This window comes from Podarcis bocagei (genome assembly GCF_964188305.1).
Source record: "Podarcis bocagei genome assembly, chromosome: 1".
NCBI lineage: Eukaryota > Metazoa > Chordata > Lepidosauria > Squamata > Lacertidae > Podarcis > Podarcis bocagei.
In genome coordinates, this window is record NC_138125.1 from 41,216,248 (window position 1) to 41,238,854 (window position 22,607).

Consider the following 22,607-nt stretch of genomic DNA (forward strand, 5'->3'; position numbering starts at 1 on the left):
TTCAAACAATGCTATTAAGTTGATGGAAAAATGGGAGGGAAAATAATGTTAATTGCAACATAATAAAAATGTAATAGGCATTAGTTTATTGTGTTTAATTTATTTATTTCATTAAAATTATACACTGCTTGGTTATAGAAAAAACAACTCAAAGCTGTTTACAAAAAGATAAAACAAGAAAATTATCAAGAAGAAATTGCAACTGTTTAAAACATCCAAAAAGTTAAAGTATTAAATCGGGTTGAAAGTCATATCAGCTTTCTAAGCACCTGGGTAGGCTTGTTTAAACAAGAATGTTTTTCTGCAGTTGCGGAAAAGAATACAGCGAATGCAGCTGCTTGATATTTAATAAAACAACTGTAAGCAACCATTTCTCAATCAACACACTATCATAGCAAAGCAATGCAAATCGGGGGCAACACTATGCAAAAATACACACACATTCAGTTCTCAGTGGCTGGAATCGACAAAGGCTGTCATGACTCCAGAATCAAGCAGTGATCAAGATTCCAGAAGCTGCAGAGTCAATCAATCAATCAATCAAACCTTTATTAGGCATTATGCGAATAAAACCATAGGAGAGAAACTAACATGTAAAAGCCTTGGAATATATATAAAAAGGCAGCAGTTGGCTACATACATATATATATATATATATATATATATATATACATATAGAATCAGTGGTTTTCCTTGTTAACCTGCTCCTTGGAGGACTGCTACCAAAAACTCGGCTACCCCCGCCGTTACCCTTTGGTCAACGTCGGATAGGCAGAATGCCACACATTCACCTTGCTGGGGTTCCAGACCGCCCAAAAGAGGGGACAGCACGCGTTGACGGAGCGTACTGTACAATGGGCAATGAAAGAGAATATGCTCTACAGTGTCCGGGACATTCATAGTGCATCTGCAGAATCTCTTGTTTCTAGGGATGCTTTGATATCTTCCCCAGACAAATGCTGAGGGGAAAACATTCAACCGGGCCAGCATAAAAGCCCTACGTTGGACTGGGATTATTAATTTAGTGACGTAATTGGCTCTGCTATCTAAGATATTTAAATCATAGAATATGGGGGAGCTGCAGAGTCACCAGCTAAGGAGCCATATTCTGAGCCTAGTGACATCAGAGGCGCTTTGGACCAGATCCCACCACACTCAGGTCTCTAAAGCACCTTCCTCTGAGCCTCAGGTGTGCTCCCAGCCTACATTGTGATTCCCAGCAGTGCATGGAGTGCACAAGACAAGAGCCCAGGTAGCACAGACCTGCCCATCAACAGACCAGAGGCTTGGTCCTTTAAGGACTGCAGTTCTCACAAATGAGTGGAGGAAGCTAGGTGGACTGGAGGCAGAGGTTGAAAAGGCCTTTGCCCTTTAGCCTTTGTTTGGGCAAGTTGCTCACTCAGAGCTGTCTATGGTGCTTCAAGCCCTGCCCCTTCACCGAATTGGAACAGGGCAGAGGCAAGGACATGGAGTTTGGTGCTGCTTCACCAGCACTTTCCCAGCAGGCAAAGCAGTTCTCTCTCCCCACCCTATGGATCAACTTTAACAGGTGGGTGGGGCCACCCATCCATCAATCACTGGGTGGCATGATGACATCCAACGATTGGCAGGTGGATAGCCTCACCCATGTCAAAGTTGGCCTGCAGGATGGGAGGAGATAAGGATCTGGCCCACGGGGATGGGGATGTTCCTGCACCCACCTTAAATAAAATGGCTAGAGATCAATTAATTTTTATTGAAAACTGGAAATTTATAGACTGGACCTGAAAGTAATTTCGTTGTCCCCGAAGGGGGCAATGACAATAAAGATATTATTATTATTATATTTGGAAAGTTAGCTCCTTTCTCTGGTGGCTGAAGCCTTGAGCTGTTGTAATAAGCAATAATATCCATTTCCTGGAAGTGTTTGAGTTTTGCATGTTTTATCACAAACTGTAATCCCATATCCTGCTTTATAACATGAGATAGGGTAGTTCTAATGTTTAGGCCACCCTTTGGGGTGCAAGCGAGCCAAAGTTAAACTTGTTTCGCATCATTGAGAGCCATTTGAGAGAGTTAACATGTACTTAACCCTCTTGATAACAGAAAATTAATGTGTTTTAATTACTTAGTCAACTGAGGGACAGCTTACTATATAAGAAATATCTCAAAGTGGTTTGCAATTAGGGGTCAAGGATTCTAAATCAGCAAAGAGACAAGGACTCTAGAACATACTGCAGGCTCAATGCATATATACAAACTATATAAGTAGTCAACAAATATAATTATTTAATAAATACTCGTATTTACAATTGCAAATGTAAAAGCTGGAGTTTAAATTTTTATATATATATATATATATATATATATATATATATATATATATATACACACACACACATACATACACGCAGGCTATAAAATTATACAAATAACAAGCAGTACTATCCAGAGATCAATCATAAAAAAATACTGTTTTTCAGTCTCTGAAACATGCTACAGATAATAATAATAATTACTTAATTTATTAATTAAATTAATTAAATACCCTTCATCTGTAGATCTCAGGGCAGTTCACAACATGATTACAATATGAAAAACACAAAATACATAATAAAAATAAGAACAGAAGCAAACTAATAACCCACCCTCCCACAACACATTTAAATGGGCATTCGATGTCAATCAGCTAAAGGCCTGGTTGAAATGGAAAGTTTTTGCTTGGCGCCTAAAGGTGAAAGTGTCAGCTGAACCTCCCTGGGGAGAACATTCCACAAATGGGGAGCTAGAGCTTCCCAGATGGCAAAAGGAGAACGTTCCAGAGAACACCTTTCCCAGCATTGACCTACACAGTCATCAGGATCGTTGGATGAGACTTGGTTGACTGGGCCTCAACTTGCAGGCTGCCAACTAGCAGCAACTCAGAAGTGGTCCTTCTCCATGGTAACACCTATTTTATATCCAGTGTGGGGGACCTTTATCAGCCCAATGGCCACATTTTCTTCTGGACATTGTTCTGGGAACACATGCAAGTGGCAGGAGGAGCCAGAAGCAAAAGTGAGTGGAGCAGTTAATGTGAATTTGTACAATAGGTCATTTTCTACACATGCGGACACACCCCTCTATATCCTCCATCCAAGTCAGCAAGAGGCATTCCAAGTTCAAGAAAACTTTCCAGCCTGCCAAAAGTACTAAACAAGGGTTTGAAGCAAGACTAGTAAGGGGTTTGACCTGGGAGAGGTGTGGCCGAGTCCCATGGGCCAGCTAGAAAGGCTTGGAGGGACATGAAGTACATAGTTTAATTTTAAATTGTAATTTAAATTCTCATTGTTATTGATACAAAATACCTTTTGCTTTAGAGCACAGTTGGGACACGGGTGGTGCTGTGGGTTAAACCACAGAGCCTAGGACTTGCTGATCAGAAGGTCGGCGGTTCGAATCCCCACGATGGGGTGAGCTCCCGTTGCTTGGTCCCTGCTCCTGCCAACCTAGCAGTTTGAAAGCACGTCAAAGTGCAAGTAGATTAATAGGTAAACGGGAAGGTAAACGGCATTTCCATGTGCTGCTCTGGTTCGCCAGAAACGGCTTAGTCATGCTGGCCATATGACCTGGAAGCTGTACGCCAGCTCCCTCGGCCAATAAAGCAAGATGAGCGCCGCAACCCCAGAGTCAGCCGTGACTGGACCTAATGGTCAGGGGTCCCTTTACCTAGGCAAACTAAGGCCCGGGGGCCGGATCCGGCCCAATCACCTAAATCCGGCCCATGGACGATCCAGGAATCAGCGTGTTTTTACATGAGTATCATAGAATCATAGAATCATAGAATCATAGAGTTGGAAGAGACCACAAGGGCCATCGAGTCCAACCCCCTGCCAAGCAGGAAACACCATCAGAGCACTCCTGACATATGGTTGTCAAGCCTCTGCTTAAAGACCTCCAAAGTAGGAGACTCCACCACACTCCTTGGCAGCAAATTCCACTGTCGAACAGCTCTTACTGTCAGGAAGTTCTTCCTAATGTTTAGGTGGAATCTTCTTTCTTGTAGTTTGGATCCATTGCTCCGTGTCCGCTTCTCTGGAGCAGCAGAAAACAACCTTTCTCCCTCCTCTATGTGACATCCTTTCTCCATCCTCTATGTGAGTAGAATGTGTGCTTTTATTTAAAATGCATCTCTGGGTGATTTGTGGGGCATAGGTATTCGTTCATTTCCCCACCCCCAAATATAGTCCAGCCCCCCCACAAGGTCTGAGGGACAGTGGACCAGCCCCCTGCTGAAAAAGTTTGCTGACCCCTGCTTTAGGGTCCCCAGTCTAAGCAATAGATGTTGCTATATATCATTTCATATCTGTAATAATAATTTTGGTATATATAAGTTGACACAACTTTGTTAATATAGTCAGAAACATTTATTGGAGTGCTTATTGTTTTATTTTTCATTTGATGTAATTGTTGCATGTTGTATGCTCTAATCTAAACCAAGGTAACTTAGTGCAACCACGTCAAACAGTTTCAAGATGAAAATGAATAAAAACTACGAAATGAAGGGAAGGCAAAAAGGAAGGGAAGGGAAGGGAAGGGAAGAGGGAACAGAAGAGGGAAGGGAAGGGAAGGCTTGGAGGGCTGCATTGTAGCTTTGGGTCTGAGATTCCCTGCTTCATATGTTAATAACAAGACCTTGAACATGACTCCATTACTAATAGGTAGACAGTGCAGTTCATTGAAGACCAGTGTAATAGGTGTGGCCAGATCCCCCAGTCTCTACCCTCCCTAGCCACCAAATTCTGCACTAGATACAGCTCCCAAATCATGACCAAGGATTGTCCCACACAGAATGCCATGAGGTTACCAGTGCATGGAACACAGTGGCCAAGCTGTCCCTGTTCATGAAAGGCTATTGTTGGTTTAGCAACCAAAGCTGGCCATGGGCGCTCCTCGCCACTGAGGTAACCTGAACCTCTCATGGCAGTAGTATAATTCCAGGAGCACCCCCAAACTACTTTTTTTCTTTCTTTCAGAGGGGATGCAATCCTGTCTGCAGCAGATAAAAATTTTGATTCTCGGATCGGGCAACCATTCACCCCCAAGTCTCCATTATAAAGAAATGTGCATCTTATGCATGTCTACTCAGAAATAGGCCACATGAGATTTAATGGCTCTTACTCCCATGTAATTGCACTGAAGCCTTCTTTTCTCATTCAAAGCAATGGGGCTTAAGTCTTTCATTTCGACTACATTGCATCCTTTGCTACACTCCCATTTCTTGGACTAGATTTAGCCTCGGTCATCTGCTGTTATCTGTGCCGATGCATGGACAGGGCATTGTGCAACCATGTCAAAACAAAACGAAGTGTCCAGGCAGGAGGACAGAGGGTATGTCAGACCAGATCTACAAAGGCCACACAACTCTGTCAGGGTGATTCCAGGCAGGCTGTTTAGAAATGCTGAAATGAAATGAAACTAAGTCAATTAAGTGATACCAACCGAGGTTCAGGGTTTAATTGAGGGCCTAAGGTGAAGCCAATGACCATTAACTCCAGTCGGTCATTAATTCACAAAGAAATATCCTTGGCTGAGGTTATTCCTATTATAACGCAGCTTAAGCACTTCCGCTTCTAGAAAAATAGTTTTGCTTTTCCCCTTGTGCTGATGGAGAGGGAGGAGGGAGTAATGTTGAGAGGAAAGTGGCCTGTGGCCTGGTTACTACTCTCCCAGAAAATGAATACACTTTGGCCAATCATATCGTATTTTTAGTTCACATGCTTGACGGCAGCAATAGAACTACGTCTGTGCTCAGTCAAAATCTATTACCCATTGCATTTTTAATTAACATTTAACAATTAAATGACTTTAAATGACTTCTAACTCTGCAAACTTTTCTAATAAAATGAAAGTGTGACAGGATAAGTACTGCAAGTTCATGCCGTAAGATAAATTCTAATGGCGATAATGATTTGCGTGGTGCAGGTCCCTGCCATTAACATAAATCCTGGGTTATATACCAAAATCATTAAGCAAAAAATGCAAATCACACAAACTTCAATAAGATTAGAACTGTGAGTGATTAGTTTGGCTAATCAACCAAAGAAAATGCTTTCTTGGTTCTATTTTAAGTCTGTTAAAGCTCACATTGGAAACTGTGCATGGTTTCTAATGACCTGATGGTTTTCGTGGCATCATTTTGTAACCCTCTCTCTACTAGAAGGCTGGCACATGATTTGTTTCTTATGTTTCGTTCCTTGCCGACTTGTAGACTGCAATTGTATGGAATATTTAATATTCCATACTAATAGTGTTAAGGGTAGAAATCATAGCAGCCCTATTCCTATGAGACGCTGCAAAGACATATGACAAGGCTGTATACCTAGCCTGTGGAGAAGTGACGCTTGAAGAGTGGGGGAAGATCAAAGAAATAAAATGGAAGCCACCCCCCTCCCTGATCATTATAACAAAGCCAATCTCCCATCTGCCTTTCCAGCCCTTGTTAATTGTGTTTATGCATATATATATATATATATATATATATATATATATATATATATAGGCAGAAAAGAGCAGCAGCCTGGGGATTTGTCTCAGAGCAGGTGTTCTGTGTCTAAGAAGTTGTTTAGGAGTAAGCATGGAGTTGTTTGTGTGAATTGTCTGAAAACACCAGCAGAGGGCAGGAGGCAAGAATTCTACAAGCAAGCTGGTCTTTGACTTCTAAAACTAATTCTATTGACGTTAAGATCCTTAGTTGTTTATTCTGCAGTGTCCCCATTGTTTTCGGTGGGGCTATTTAAAAAAGACACTTTGGGGATTCAAGCCTAGCCTCCCATCCCACTCTGTGCAATATTTCAACGTAAATGTTTTTCCAAACACTTCAGAACACAGTTATATGTCTCTTGGAACAAACTATGTACAGTTTCAGGCACATCCAATATGTGTTCGACCATGCATGCATCACATCAAACCTGGAAGTGACCCCCAAACATCACAAAAGCATCACAAAAGGGGGCAGAACGGGGCAGGGGGGGGCAGAATGGGGTGTTTGCAGGTTTTTTCAATGGTGTTTCAAATATACGCAATTTCACTTAAATGCGCAGTACGTTGCAAGGTAACCCCTTGCATAAATTGGGAGTTGCCTGTAGTGGCTTTAGAACACAAATGATTCAATCTTAGGGAATTTTTAATGTCAACTCTTCACAGGGTTACCTCACAGAGTCTTTGTGACATTTTAGCAGATGTTATCAATGAAGAGAAACAGTACTGGAAATCACTTTGATACGATGGGGTCCTACATGCCAGATTGCCCTAAGGTTTGTGCACAACGATATGTATCTGAGCACATCACAAGAGCTATGCTGGTCAGAGGAAGGCCAGCTACAATTGGGAATAAGAACTGGGGCTGTCAATCAGATGCTCCAGAGGTTTCTTCTAGATAGGAATGACCTCTGCTGGTTCCTCATCCATGTATACAGCAGGCAGAAATCATGGCGGAATTCTCATTGCATTGTGGAATCCCCCAAAATGCCTTCTGGGGTGGAATCCCATGAAAATGCTTCCTTTGCTATGTTAGACTCAAGGCAATGAAAGAACAACTTGAGAAGCAGCCATTCAGATGAGCATAACATTTCAATTATCATTAGTATCTTAAATCTTTCTTCTGTGACTTTGAAGCTGTTCCTGCTGTGGGACTCTCCTAGAATCATTGGCTGCAGAATTTCAGCTTGGCAACTCTATCCGCAAACCAGGAAAACTGGAACATTTGGATTTAGACTAATTTAATCCCACTGAAGTCAATGGTCACATGGAATCAATGGTGCTAAATGAGCTGGAGTCCATGCACTGCGTCTTAATTGGTTTTAGATTGCAGTCTTACAGCACAATCAAGTGAACATTAGGCACACTTAAGTCCTGTTGGAATTAGCGGGATTTGAGTGGGCCTAAATTTCTCTGGACTGCACCCTTAGGGTCTAATCTTTCTATTACTTTACATAATTGGGTTGCTTGTCTTGAAGACTTCTGAAAGAGATGAAAGGTGCTGACTTAGCTTCTGAGCCACGTTGTTCCTCCCGCTTAGCCAACTCACACCTGTGGAGTGGTGCTGTATATCAATACAGCCTGGGCAGGGAAGATGGTCCCTTGCGGTGATTAATAGGTGCATATAGGCACGTTACAGAACTGTGTTATGGTTATAAGCTCATCAATATATGGTTATAAAATATAGTTATAAGCAGTCCCCTGATCTTTTGGACTCTCTAATAATATAACAATTGATTAGCCATTTATTAAAAACATTAAGTGTTCATTAGATCTTCATAAATGCAAAATTTAAAAGGTGTCCGTAACAGTTTCAGAAGAGATAAATATTTATTAAATGCTATAAAGACCTGTAATAATGAACCTCGTGACATGCTTCAAGAGATCACAAGTGTTTTAATGTCAACATTTGGCTTGGTTTTCTAGTGATCCCATATTAGAATCTCGTATTCGTTGGTTTAATTGTGGAACAAATCAACTAGGGCAGTGGACATTGTGGTCAGAAGAGGTGGGAGGAAGAATAAGGAAAGTTTAGATGGGAGGCTGGAGAGAGAGAGAGAGAGAGAGAGAGAGAGAGAGAGAGAGAGAGAACAATGCATATCTTGCTGTGATTCAAACTATCACATTCTGAATGAGCTCGTAAACAGTACTAGCTTGGCTTAAACGCAAGATAGTATCTTAGCAACTTACCCAGAACTGTTTCTGGAAAAACTGGGGATTCTGAGGGCTAGGATTTTACAACCATCAAAAGTTTGGGGGGAGGGGGACAGGAGTCGAATCTCAGCGCCCACGAAACAGCCCTGTCTGCTCCCTGTCCATTCAGGTCCTCATCTCTGATCCCACTAAAGCAGCAGCCACATAAAATTGACTTAAGTAATTCTAGGAGAGTCTGACCCACAGCCTGGCCCCCTTCTGCTTAGATAGCTGGAGTCTCTTCAGGTTTGGGATTTGGAGTTTAGTGGCTGGGATGAGAAGAAGGAACACTCATGGGAAAACATCAGGACAGGCAATGATGGCACTGCATCAGATCTGCTTAAGAGACAAACTGCATTAGGAAGAACTTCTTGACAGTAAGAGCTGTTCGACAGTGGAATTTGCTGCCAAGGAGTGTGGTGGAGTCTCCTACTTTGGAGGTCTTTAAGCAGAGGCTTGACAACCATATGTCAGGAGTGCTCTGATGGTGTTTCCTGCTTGGCAGGGGGTTGGACTCGATGGCCCTTGTGGTCTCTTCCAACTCTATGATTCTATGATTCTATGATTCTATGATTCTATGCATTAGGCTCCTTCCTAAGTTGTCATCTACAGCAGCCTGTGAGAGGAGAGAGGAGACTGAAGGGCCTCTCCAGCAGCTCTGCTGAAAAAGCAACAATTTTTTTTGATCCTCTGGAAAATAATGCCTTTGCTTCTGTTCACTAAGTGTATGAGTTTGTTTCCCCCTCTGATATTCTCCCCCCCCCTTTGTTTCATGTCTCTTAGATTGTGAACCTGAGGCTAGTGATTGTCTTCACACTGAAATCAGTAATCTGCTTTGAGAGTCTTTTATCAGCAGAAAAGCAGCATAAAAATGCCAGTCGTCATCACCGTCATCGTCATCACCATCATCATCTATTTGACCCACCTTTTCACCTCTTCTGTCCCAGATTCATCCTGCCTAACCAATACAGTGGTGCCTCGCAAGACGAAATTAATCCGTTCCGCAAGTCTCTTCGTCTTGCGGTTTTTTTGGTCTTGCGAAGCACGGCTATTAGCGGCTTAGCGGCTTAGCGGTTATTAACGTCTTAGCGGCTTAGCGGCTTTAAGAAAAAGGAAACAAACTCGCAAGAACTTGCAAGACGTTTCGTCTTGCGAAGCAAGCCCATAGGGAAATTCGTCTTGTGGAACGACTCAAAAAACGAAAAACTCTTTCGTCTTGCGCATTTTTCGTCTTGCGAGGCATTCGTCTTGCGAGGTACCACTGTATTGTTTTTGCTTCTTTTAAGGTACTCCTTTTTAAAAAAAAATTGGTCTTTTTGAAGAGCACACACACACCTTTGGGTCAGCCACACTGGGCTGGTGAGGAAGGAACTGAATGGAAATGGTTGTGTGAAATTATCAAAATACCGAGAAGGGATAGGGAAAATTATGCATGCGCATCCATTACAAGGGAACATATGTAAGTAAGGCTTGCCAAAGGGGCAGGGGAGGAAGGACAGTCAACCAAGCATGGCAGGCAGACACTGAAGAAAGAGCGAGGTTACTTTCTCTTTAAAAGATGACACCTCGATCGACTATCCAATAGCTTAAAGAAGCCTTGTTCTTCTCTGCAGGGAATAGGACACCTGTGTAATGACCCGGGAAGGTCTTACCCTGCTTGATTGAGGAGGACTCGCCCCTGCTGCTTTCCCCTTGATTGAGGAAAGGGCAGCTGCTACTGAGGTCTCTTGTGATGGTGGGCCTTTCCGTCTGTCCTCCTTGGGGACCCCACAGGTTGTCTCCAGCCATGGTGATGTTGACTGGCGGAGCTCTACCTCTTTTCAAAAATAGACACGATTGCAAGATTCATTGTGGAAAGACTTTGTTGTTGAAGGGAGGGGGCATGAAGTATCGGGGGTGGGAGAATGACACAGAGAGAAAGAGAAGATCTTTGCTATTCCCCAGTGTATATTGTGTGTCGTTAGGCTCTGGAGTCACAAACAAATATGATTAAAAAGAGTTATTAGCACAAACAGCAAAGGAAATAGCTAAGCTGACTGCAAAAAATTAAATCAACACAGAACTGGTATGGCAGAAAGGGAATTAAAATTTGATTTAGGGGAATTATTTGTAGCACAACATTAGAAGTCAGTAAGCTAATTCCAAAATCTGCACTTCCTTAAAAACGGAGGGAATTTATTTTCAACATGATCTTATTGTAATTATCAGTATGATTCACTGCCTGCATGAGTACATGAGCCAGCGATGAAATCCATGCAATGTCAAGAAGGCTTATCTCTTCCCCTGCCATCTTTGGTTTCTTTCTTTTTCTCCTTCTGTGCCTGTGTGAAGAAGAGAAAGAAGACTGCAAAGTGCCTTGCTGAGTATAAAAGCAACATTTCATGAAATCTACTTTTTGAGCTATCTCTGGATTCCGATCTTCCCACTGTTTTGAGCCAGCAAATCTGAGACTTTTGGAACAACTTCTAGAATTTACGCCTAAACAATCACCCTATGAGAACTCAAGTTGATAAACCAAGGTGAATCTTTCTTCATTGGTGGTTGAAAACTAAAATAATATTAATACCGGATTTTTCATTTTTGAATGGGTGTTATGGAGATGAATTAGCTCAGAAACAGACAAGAAACTTTCCCACAACAGACATTATTTCTTTTGCCCTACTGCCACTCCTGGCCAAACACTATTTATAAGGTTTTAAAACATTTTTAAAGCCCTGCAAACCCCAGTTACCACTTTCATCTCCCTTGAGTGGCTGGGAATGGGTAACTTTATGATCTGTCCCCAGACTCACTTTTATTGATCTCCAGGGATTGTCTATTTATACAGCAACCCCCGGCTGGCATAAACATTAGGGACGTTGGGAATTGTAGTTCAGAAAAATCTGAAGGGCCAGGGTTTGCCTTTGCTGACTTAAATTATAGTATTTTCTTAATGTACATATGCATATAAACACAATGCTCCAACCTTCTAAACCATGGTTTGAGGGGTTGGTAATATGTTGTGGGTCACGGTCTTCCTTCTCCTCCTCTTTTGCTATTGTTCCCCATTTTCTTTTTTCTGGTTCTGCTTCTAACCATTGTCAAGCAAACAATGCTTAGGGCAGAACTATGGTTTGCAATTCTCTTCTTCAAGCTGTAGTTTCAAATAATGGTTTGGACATAATTCCTGGTTAGCACACAGTATGGTATTCCCACTCACAGCAAACTATGCGTAGGAAAGGGAGAGGAGAGAGTGAATAAGCACTGGGCATGTTTCCAAGCCTCTCAATCAAAATGGGACCATGACGTCTGAATTGGTTGCATGGGCACTGGAGCACTTGCTCAGCAACCCAGAAACTCTGGAAAAGTCATACTGCTTGAGGCCTATGCTGAAAAGGGAGAGGGTAACCACATTCATAGCCCTTCAGCCATGAAGCAGCAACCCTGAACAAGGTTGCCAGCTATTCAGCTGACCACTGTAGCTATGGCCATGTCATAGATACCTTCACCTGCTAATTCCAGCATATCAAGCTGCTATTAAAGTCTGGCAGCCCTAACAAGTGAGAATCTGGTGGGATGTCTGTTCATGCATGTCTGGACGTCAGATGTATCTACGCAGCTCAGCTAATTCCCTAAATATGTTACATCTGTACCCAAACTGTTAACTTAATTTCAATACCTCAGTTTAAGACGTGATCTTGATCCGTTCGTAGTGGGCCAAAAATACTTTCTGTGTGAAAGCCTGCTGGAAGCCTGCCATGATTTCTCTCCCCCCCCCCACCACCACCCCACCACCACCAAATTTTCATTGTCTCTCCATTGTTCTCCTGTTTCCTCTTCCCCCTCACTTGGAATCCTCTCCAGGGGTCCAGATTGAGGGGCAGCTTGTGAAGCTTTCACAGTAGCTAACCACAGCCAACTTGCCAGGGCATTATGAAGTTTGTTTGTTTTTTAAGAAAAAAAGAATAAAATAAAAATGAATGTTTTCATTGTTTGGATTTTTAAATACTTTGTTGTGTTTTTTTATTCAAAATCTGTGCACTGCAGACAAAACAATTAGAAAATGCAAGCAATGCTCTCCGCAAACAACCCCAGGGTTAAATTCATTCCCAACATGGATATGGAGCAAGGTCCTCTCCACTAGCGTAAATCAAAATGGTTTGATTTACTGTGGTGACTAACACTGATTCATATGAACTGCAGATCAGCTCTACATATGTAGCTTTATTTTCCCCGCCCGCCCCCCTGCACAAAGCTCTTAATATGTTTCTTTAGATTGTTCTCGAATTGCCATAAATACCATGCTACAGACACCACAAAAATAATGGCAAGTTGGAACACATCTGAGTGACATATAAAATTTGCTCTGTGGCAGATGAGCACCCTGGAGGTGCACAGGTTTGTCATAATATATAAGGAATCTTGGAGCTGATTAAATTATGTCTCTGTGCCAGTGTGTGTGTGTGTGTGAGCATTCAGGAGTATAACTGATTTGTTCCAGAGCTGATTTGTTCAAATGGATGATCTACAGCATATTGTGACATTATTTGGTTCATGTTTTCAAAGATGTCTCGATGGGGGCAGGAGAGGGGTGTGAGAGAGAAACCCAAAACGTAAATATCACATCATGAATTGTGTTATGAATTTGGACAGGGCAACATGGACTGTATGCCTGAGTCCCTTCTAATTCCTGGATCCAGCAAGGGTTAAAATCAATGAAGGAGCCCCTTGTTTAATATGGCCAGGCAAGGGCCATAATGGTCCCCTAAGTATGGGTCATTAGGAACAAAGGAAGTGACTCTGCGCCAGAAAACAAATAGTTAGATTGAAGGACAATAGAGTTGTGTGTGAGAGATGAAAGTTAGAAGCAGGCAGTAGCCAAAGAGGGAGCGCCATGCTTGAATCTAAGGCTATGATGATGGAAGAAGCAGAATCTGTGAGTTAATGCTGTGAGTGAGCCCCTCCATCCTAGGCTCAGGTTGTAAAGGTAAAAGGAAAGAGACCCCTGACCATTAGGTCCAGTCGTGGCCGACTCTGGGGTTGTGGCACTCATCTCGCTTTACTGACCGAGGGAGCTGGCATACAGCTTCCAGGTCATGTGGCCAGCATCACTAAGCCGCTTCTGGCGAACCAGAGCAGCACACGGAAATGCAGTTTACCTTCCCACCGGAGCAGTACCTATTTATCTACTTGCACTTTGGTGTGCTTTCGAACTGCCACGTTGACAGGAGCAGGGACCAAGCAACAGGAGCTCACCCCGTCGCTGGGATTTGAACTGCCGACCTTCTGATCAGCAAGTCCTAGGCTCTGTGGTTTAACCCACAGCGCCACCCGTGTCCCACAGGCTCAGGTTGTATATATGTGCAAATAAATCCTATATCATAAAGACACCACAGTCTCTGCTGTCCCTCATTCCCAGGAAACGGAGCCCTGGGTTAGTATCTTGAACCCCTGGAATCTTGCACGGCTTGGAGACTGGGATGGTGTGCAACAATATTATTACGAGACAATTCATTTTTCTGCTTCCCCTCCCCCATTCTTTATTTGCCCCTCAGTTCAGCGGAATATTGGTTAGACATTTTCTAAGCAGTCCTAGTAAAGTGTCAGAAAACCATTATATCCAGATAAAGATTCTATCCTGTCTCATTTCAGTGTCCAGCAGGAAATGGCACATGAAACTGGAATATATGAGTTGAGGGGTTGCTTGGTCTCAGTTGGGAAAGTTATGTACGTCTGAAACAGGGGGTAGGAAACCCAGCCTATAACTTTTGGCTGTGCAAGCTCTCTTGATGAGGCCTGTCAGAAGCTTGTTACACTGAAATGAATGCTCCTTGGCTGTCTTTTTGCTCCTTATTGAAAAGAAAGCAAAACTGTAACTTGATTCTTAAACAAATTTCAAATGGTGTCATCATTGCTAATGGTTCTTTTACAATTCAGTTCATCACTTTAGGCAAATAGCTCTGATTCATAAATTCTCCAATTGTCAAAACAACATAAACGATCGTTTATCAAAATGCAATAAATCTCGGCAAGCAACGAGATAGTGTAAAGAAGACTTGCTGTTGTGTACAGGGCTCTACTTCCTTGGCTGCATTTTAAAGGGCCATCCGTGAGTGGATAGGCATTAAGATTGTTGCTGCGAGTTGCCTAACATTTTGCACGGAAAGCATTCAGCCTGCGAGCTTTAGTGGTCCTTTGGAAACCTCAGAGCTACTTCCGTCAGCGACGGCGCTTCTCCAGATGGTATGAGGCTAACCTCTTAGCTTAAACATCTTTTTAGCATTCTTTACTTGAAGCTCATCTCCAATGTAAAATCAGGCAAGGCATTTGAAATCTGTCAGATCCTCAAGATGCTGCCATGCATGCTTTTCACTTCGGAAACCTTGAGGGCCCTGACTTCAAGCTAGGAGGAGCACATCAGCGAAAGATGCCATGTAAGGAAATGTCACTTACGTGTCCATGCTAAAATTAGGGCTAAATGAACTGCTCTCCCAATATAATATGCATTTCCGGATTTGCTTGGGTGGGAAGCCAAAGTCTATCCACCCACCCACCTCCTCAGTTCATCATAGGCTGTTAAATTAGAACAGAACGAAAATGTCATCTGAACACTGGGACGGGTATGTGTCGAGGTTTCAGCGTTTTGACTGGAGGGGGAACCATCTCTGAAGAACGTGGTGGTGGCAGTGAGTCAGTTTGCGCAGTCTCTTGTCTCCTGTCTGTCCATGTCTGCATGGCAGTGAACGTTCATGCAAGTTAGTAAGCAGAGGGAGGACCACAGCTCAGTGGTTAAGCTTCTGCTTTGCATGTGGAAAGTCCCTGTTTCAATACTCAGCATCTCCAGGCAGGGCTGGGAAGGTCTCCCTTCTGAAGCCCCGGGGAACCACTGCCAGTCACTGTAGATGGCGCTGGGCTGGATGAGCCAATGGCCTGACTCCATATAAGGCAGCTTCTGGTGTTCCAGTTGCCACAGCTAAAACAGCAACTGCAGTAAGCCCTTATTGGGAGGTATCACTTGGTAGCCTTGCAGGCATGGCCGACTGGAGGGAGTGCAATGCATGTATCAATCTGACTACTAAATGGCCAGCAGCACCCAGCATTGGCTCTAGTCCACTGCTGTTATTGGACAACACTGGATTCTGCTAGCCATGCAGCAGGATACCTGCCTGCCTAGCCAGCTTTGCCTCTGCCAGGAGAACCTGCTGGTAGATGCTGATGGTCACTGAGCCCATTGCACAAGCTGTCAGTGCTGTGTAGAATCATTTATGGCTACAAGATGTGAAGCAGAAACCAAGCCCAGCAAGATGCATAGGTTCCCATTCCACACATTATATTTCTGATCATCTATGCAGATGCAGAACAATATCTCCTTTTGCAAAGTATGACACAGCATAATATATCAGTGGCTGCATGTGAAATGAAAATAGGAGTATCACTCATTATACCAATTGACTCTCTGTGTGTGTTTTCTGTCTCATCCATCAATATGACTTTCGTTTCTCTATTAAAGTTTTAATCTGTGGAACTGCAAGTTGAAGCTTTTCGATAAAATTTGAGGCAGTGAAGGGACTTGATCACTAGAGACATGATCACTCCACAAATGAGATAATTATATGTGATCTTGTGGAAGAAAACATAGATTTTCAAATTTTAATCTGAAAGATTTCAAATGAATCAAGCTAAGAATAAATAAATCTGAGAAGTTTTATGAAGCCAAATTAGCCCACTGAAAATCCATGTGGGTGAATTTCAGCTAGATGGATTATACTCTCCCTACCATTTAGAAGGCATGAACTAAATTAACATTTGTGGTTCTACACAAGTGAAAATTGCTTGCTGGTCACTTCTGAGTTTCCTCTACAATGTATAGTGAGGCCCAACAAACCTGGCCAGTGCCCTGCCTTGACTGACTATGTGCCTTCCCCCACAACCTTCCCCAAATGGTGCCCTACAGAGATTTGGGACAACAACTCCCATCTGTCTCAGGCAGCAGGGTCAATGGCCAGAGATTATGCAAATTGTTGTCCAAAGCATCTCAAGGGTACTAGTTTGGGGGGAAACCACCATAGACCATGCCCCCAAATGCCTTGGCAAAAGAGTTGATATAGAAAGAACCATAGAACCACAGAATTGTAGAGCTGGAAGGGGCCACAGGGGTCATCTAGTTCAACCCTCTGCAATGCATGAATATTTCACCCAACATGGGGCTTGAACCCGCAATCCTGAGATTAAGAGTCTCATGCCCCACCAATGGGCAAAAGCTTGAAAACCACTTTTGTAAATTAGCCGTCTCTTTAAGAATAGCCTAACAATTAACAACAAAAAGGGTGCCTATGTTAGGAAATGGGGAAAGAGGTGCTGATTGTTGATTGCAATTTTCATGTATTGTGGGATCGGATCCAATCCATCTATCGCTGCTCCTTCAGGGTCATTCCTTTCAGAGGAACTTGTTTGCTGTTTCTGCACAAGCCCAGCGGAAATGGAGACAGAGGAGCAGCAATGCCTGGTGAATTGTGGCCACATCTCTCTGAGAATTCCCATTAAAATCTGTTCCCAATGCCAGACATATTTTATTTCATCTTTTACTGCATTAGTCTTCCATTGGATCCTGCGAACATCTGATTAGAGTTACCTTAAAAGTTTGGAGTTTATATTAGAGATGAGAACAAATAATAAAGAAAAGAAAAGGGAGGAGGGAGAAACCCTGATCACAACAACCTTGAACTTTGAGAAAGTTCAGATCTGGATCCAGATTTTACAGCTGGGCCCCATCCTCTTATTTAAACATCTTCCAGGGCTGAAGATTGTTGCAACAGACTACAGAAAATGTTCAGAACCACATTTTGTGTAGCTGCTCATACTTTCCTCTAATTATTCCCACCCATTATTTGCCCTTTAATCTCTAATGCAGTCATTAAGAGCAACCATCCCTAATGCCCTGCCCTTAAAGTGTTCTTCATTCCAGTGAAGGCTGCAATGAATCTCAGCTCAGAAGTGACTTGTCCATGCAACTACACTCCGCATGTGGATGATGTTGGGAACAGCCTTCACACGGATGTCTATCTTTCATGCAGCCATAATTTCAGAAGCCACCGTCACCGCGGCCTTAACAGATGCACAGAGAGATTCCATGGTAGGAACTCTCTGTGTGACTGGAGGCGGCCCATGTGATCATATTATCCAGAAAGAAGGCAGACATGTTGCATAGGTTACAGGGACCAACAGTTAATCATAGACTTGTAGAGTTGGAAAGGAGGCACTAGTCGAACCCCCTGCAATGTAGGACTCTTTTGTCCAACGTGGGGCTCAAACACAATCTTGAGATTAAGGGTCACGTGCTCTACTGAATGTGCTGTCTCAAGACGGGTGGGTGTGGGTGTCTGTGGTTCATCAACTTTTCCTTGGCCTTACAATGTGGGATTACATCCTACATCAGGCATGTGCAAAGTCCGTTTCAGTGGCCTAATCCTGCCCACCGATCAGTTTAATCCGGCCCCTGTGGCAACTTCAATCCTAAAAAAAGGTCAACAACTTTGGTCCTCACGGCCCTTCACTTCATCAAATCTGGCCCTCTTTGAAAAAAGTTTGGACATCACTGTCCTACATGGACCATTGCCATCATGCTGTGAATCTTTGCCCACACACCTCTAGATAAGAATGTAAGAAGATAAGAATGCTAGATCAGACCAGTGCTCCATCTACTCCAGCATCCTGTTCTCACAGTGGCCACCCAAATGCCCTTGAGAAACTCTCAGGCAGGATCTGAGTGCAACACTACTCTCTTTCCACCCCACCCAGTGGTTACCAGAAACTGGTACACAGAAGCATTGCTTGCCTCTGACCATGGCATTGGAGCATAGCCATCATGGCTAACTTGCAATAAGTCCACCAGAGAAACAGAGACATCCCCAGGGAGGCAAAAGCATAAGCCCTAAACATGAAACACATAAAAATCCTTCTCGGATGCAAAACAATAATCTTCTCCCCACAAACAAAGGTCCAGAAGATGGGGTGCTGCCTGCTTCCTCCAATAACTCTGTAGAAAAGCTGAAAGAGCCCATATCAAGGTCTGTGTTTCCCACCTCTCACCTGAAATCTCTCAATACCTTGTCCTAAATACCAGTTATTACAAAACTTTAGGACAGTCCCTGCCTCATAGGTTCTTCCATTCAAAGGGTGTGCATGCACCATAGGTAAAGGTAAAGGTACCCCTGCCCGAACGGGCCAGTCTTGACAGACTCTGGGGTTTGTGCGCCCATCTCACTCTATTGGCCGTGGGCCAGCGCTGTCCGGAGACACTTCTGGGTCACGTGGCCAGCGTGACAAAGCTGCATCTGGCGAGCCAGCGCAGCACACGGAACGCCGTTTACCTTCCCGCTGGTAAGCGGTACCTATTTATCTACTTGCACCCAGGGGTGCTTTCGAACTGCTAGGTTGGCAGGCGCTGGGACCGAGCAGCGGGAGCGCACCCCGCCGCGGGGATTCGAACCGCCGATCTTTCGATCGGCAAGCCCTAGGCGCTGAGGCTTTTACCCACAGCGCCACCCGCGTCCCCCAGGTGCATGCACCATACTCAGCCATATTAAGCCATATTCAACCCAGCTATTAAGATCGTTGTCTCTAATGTTCCAAATGCTCTATGACGTCCAACTCCCAAGGGACTGCGATCTACTCCTGGGGGGTGGGGAGTGATCTACCCATGGGGAGGGGTTCAGAGTGGTTGAGCTTTTTTTAGGGGGCCAGACCAAAGTTGTTCACCTTTTATTACAGAGTAAGTATGCAGAATTAAAATAAATCGCTCACCAACAACGCAGACGCTAACACATGAACGCAGCACTACAGCAGACAACAGAAGAACGCACACTAAATGTGACGCAGGGAAAGACCAAGGAGGGGCGGAGACATGATTCTAAACAACGTGAGTGATAATGATCCTGCGATCGACCACAATCATACGGGGATTGACCTGACCTGTCGATCGTGGTAGACCAGTTGGACACCCCTGCTCTATGGGGCTAACATAGGGGGAACTGGTATTAAATCTGCAATAGAGGTCCTACAAAATAAATTTATGAGGCAGATTTTGGGGCTTCCCTGCAGGACACTGGCAGCCCACCACAGAACTGAGTTGGGCCTCCTCTTGCTAGCAGCCAGAATTGATCAAGCCTATCTGGGATACTGATGCAAGCTAAATGCCTTCCAGGATCATACTCTTACTAAGCTCTGCTGGTTAGAGCAACTAAGGATAGGGGGCTGGGCACAAAAGTCCCAAGATAAGCTATGGGCTTATAATCTTCAAATGGATAACTACTTAGCCCTTAGCCCACGTGACCTTAGAAATTGGATTTTTGATCAGGATGCCAACCAAGACAGAGCATCCATCATTTCCGCCCATTACTCTACTTGGTACCCCCAAATTAAGGCCAATCACTCAAGGCCCCGTTACCTTGAGACTCTGACCTTCCCACAACTTTGCAGAACTAAGTGTCAAACAGATGCCCTCAGCATATTTAGAGGGGAGATATCGGGGAATTCCCCATATGGATCACAAATGTATATATGGGTGCAATCAGGTAGAGGACATTACACACTATCTACTGATTTCCCCCCTGTATACAATGCCCAGAGGAAAATTTATATCGCCAATTCTTAATTGGCTTCCAGGTCGATTTGCACAGGAGGTGACAGTTGAACTCCTAGCAGATAAACATCTATACATCACCCACCAGGTAGCCAAATTTGCGCTGGCAGCCAAGCAGTTCCAGCTATGTGAATGCACTACAACCTTAAATTTTAATGTTGTAAATTTCTTTTATGTTGTAAACTGCTACAGGTTATGTTGTAGATAAAAGTTTTCCTTTTATTCTGTGTCGTCCATTGTAAAGGCCTTTGGCTATATACAATAAAAATTGACTCACCCTGCCTCATGCATTCCACACAAAAGCCAAAGGGACCCCTGACCATTAGGTCCAGTTGTGACCGACTCTGGGGTTGCGGCGCTCATCTCGCTTTATTGGCTGAGGGAGCCGGTGTACAGCTTCTGGGTCATGTGGACAGCATGACTAAGCCACTTCTGGCGAACCAGAGCAGTGCACAGAAACGCCGTTTACCTTCCCGCCAGAGCGGTACCTATTTATCTACTTGCACTTTGATGTGCTTTCGAACTGATAGGTTGGCAGGAGCAAGGACTGAGCAACGGGAGCTCACCCTGTCACAGGGATTCAAACCGCCGACCTTCTGATCGGCAAGTCCTAGGCTCTGTGGTTTAACCCACAGTGCCACCCACATCCCCTCATTCCACGCAAGACTTTCCCTAAAGCCATCTTGTCCCCACCTTGCCAGCAGAACTACAGAAGAAAGCGCCCAGGTACACAGCCACATGTTGGAAGGAACCGAGTCATGTTTGCAGACCTCCCTTGGATCAGGGTCGACAAACAAAATACCGTATTTTTCGCTCTATAGGACGCACTTTTTCCCCTTCAAAAATGAAGGGGAAATGTGTGTGCGTCCTATGGAGCGAAGACGCCATAGCCCCACGACCCTCTCCTGGCTGGAGAGGTGACGCGCGGCTATGGCAGGAGCCTCTCCGCTGCGCCTTTCCGCTGCTCCCTGACCTGCTCTTTGGGGCTGGTGGTGGGCTTCCCCCCACCAGCCCCAAAGAGCAGGTCGAAAGGAACCTGAAACCTGGAGAGCGAGAGGGGTCGGTGCACACCGACCCCTCTCGTTCTCCAGGCTTCCAAGGTAGCCACCTGAACGCACCTTAAACAGCACCTTGTTTTAGAGCAGGAAAAAAAGAGGGGGAAAGTTCTCCCCCTCTCTGTGCAGCGCCTCCTGCCGCTTCACTGAAGGGGCGCTGGGCAGAGAGGGGGAGAATTTCTTTTTCTTGTTCTCCCCCCCTCTAAAACAAAGTGCGTCCTATTGTCCGGTGCGTCCTATGGTGCGAAAAATACGGTACAACTGGGAGGACAGAGATTAAATTGTCTGAAGACGTCAATGTCCAGTTCTTACACTGTAAGACTGGGGTCACCTGAAGCAGACTGCATCTAACTGAATGTTTCTGTTAAGGTCCCGTGCTATCTTAGCTAGGTGTAGCCTTTCTTTATTTCAAGTTCTATTTTCAAAAACACAGTTCAAAGTATACAGCAGAGATGTCTTTCAAATGCGGGTGCCAATGCTTGGCCTTCTAAGACTGCAGTTACAGTGTCTGGAGTGGTGACTTAACTGTTAAGATGTTCCTCATTTTGCAGGCTTGTACAACCGGACCTCACAGTGGAAACAAAATTGTCCTTTCTCTGTGACCGTGCACAGTTCTCTTCAACAGGGGCTGCATGCTCATTTAAGGAAAGAGCCAGTTGGCTCCATCGACTGAGTGGAAAAATCATCTCCCCACCCCACTTCTGTGCAAAAGGGAGCAGTAGGAGAAAAGTTTAAATCAAAGGGAAATTCCTCTGGTACCATGTTCACAATGTTTATCCCAGTGGGATATGATACAGTATGTGAAATGGCTGTGTTTCACAACAATTATGAAAGAGAAAAAACATGTGGAATAAATATAACACATAACAAAGAACAGCGGTATAAGTTCAAGTCTGTCACAACTAATAATGTATTTGCTGTGGAGGCTTCAATGAGTTAATAGGTTAGATGGGCTTGGTTTTGCCGTCATCTGTAGTTTTGCTCCATCGTCTCTTCTAGGGATGCTTCTGTTGCAGGTAATTGCCTCACTTGTATATAAAGGCCTGGCGGTGCTGGTGGGGTTTCTGTGACGTTTGCTTGTTAGGGGGTGTTATTATGGGGCAGGGAAAGAAAGAGAAAGGCATGATAGTTGGTACACAGGTTGTAGGTTGGGGCAGGGGGGGGGGAAGGGGATTTATGATCAACATTTTGCTGAGAAAGTGGGGAGGAGTTATTAGCCTCTGTGCAATAAAGTATATTCA

General features: G+C 44.1%; 1 long non-coding RNA gene across 1 annotated transcript; it reads left to right on the plus strand.

Annotated features, from left to right (window-relative positions):
* Positions 1-1,120: 1,120 nt before the first annotated feature.
* Positions 1,121-22,115, plus strand: LOC308596171. Its single transcript, XR_014012383.1, has 4 exons — positions 1,121-1,252; positions 9,475-9,661; positions 10,287-11,210; positions 21,918-22,115. It is a non-coding gene; the product is annotated as an uncharacterized lncRNA (long non-coding RNA).
* Positions 22,116-22,607: the final 492 nt, after the last annotated feature.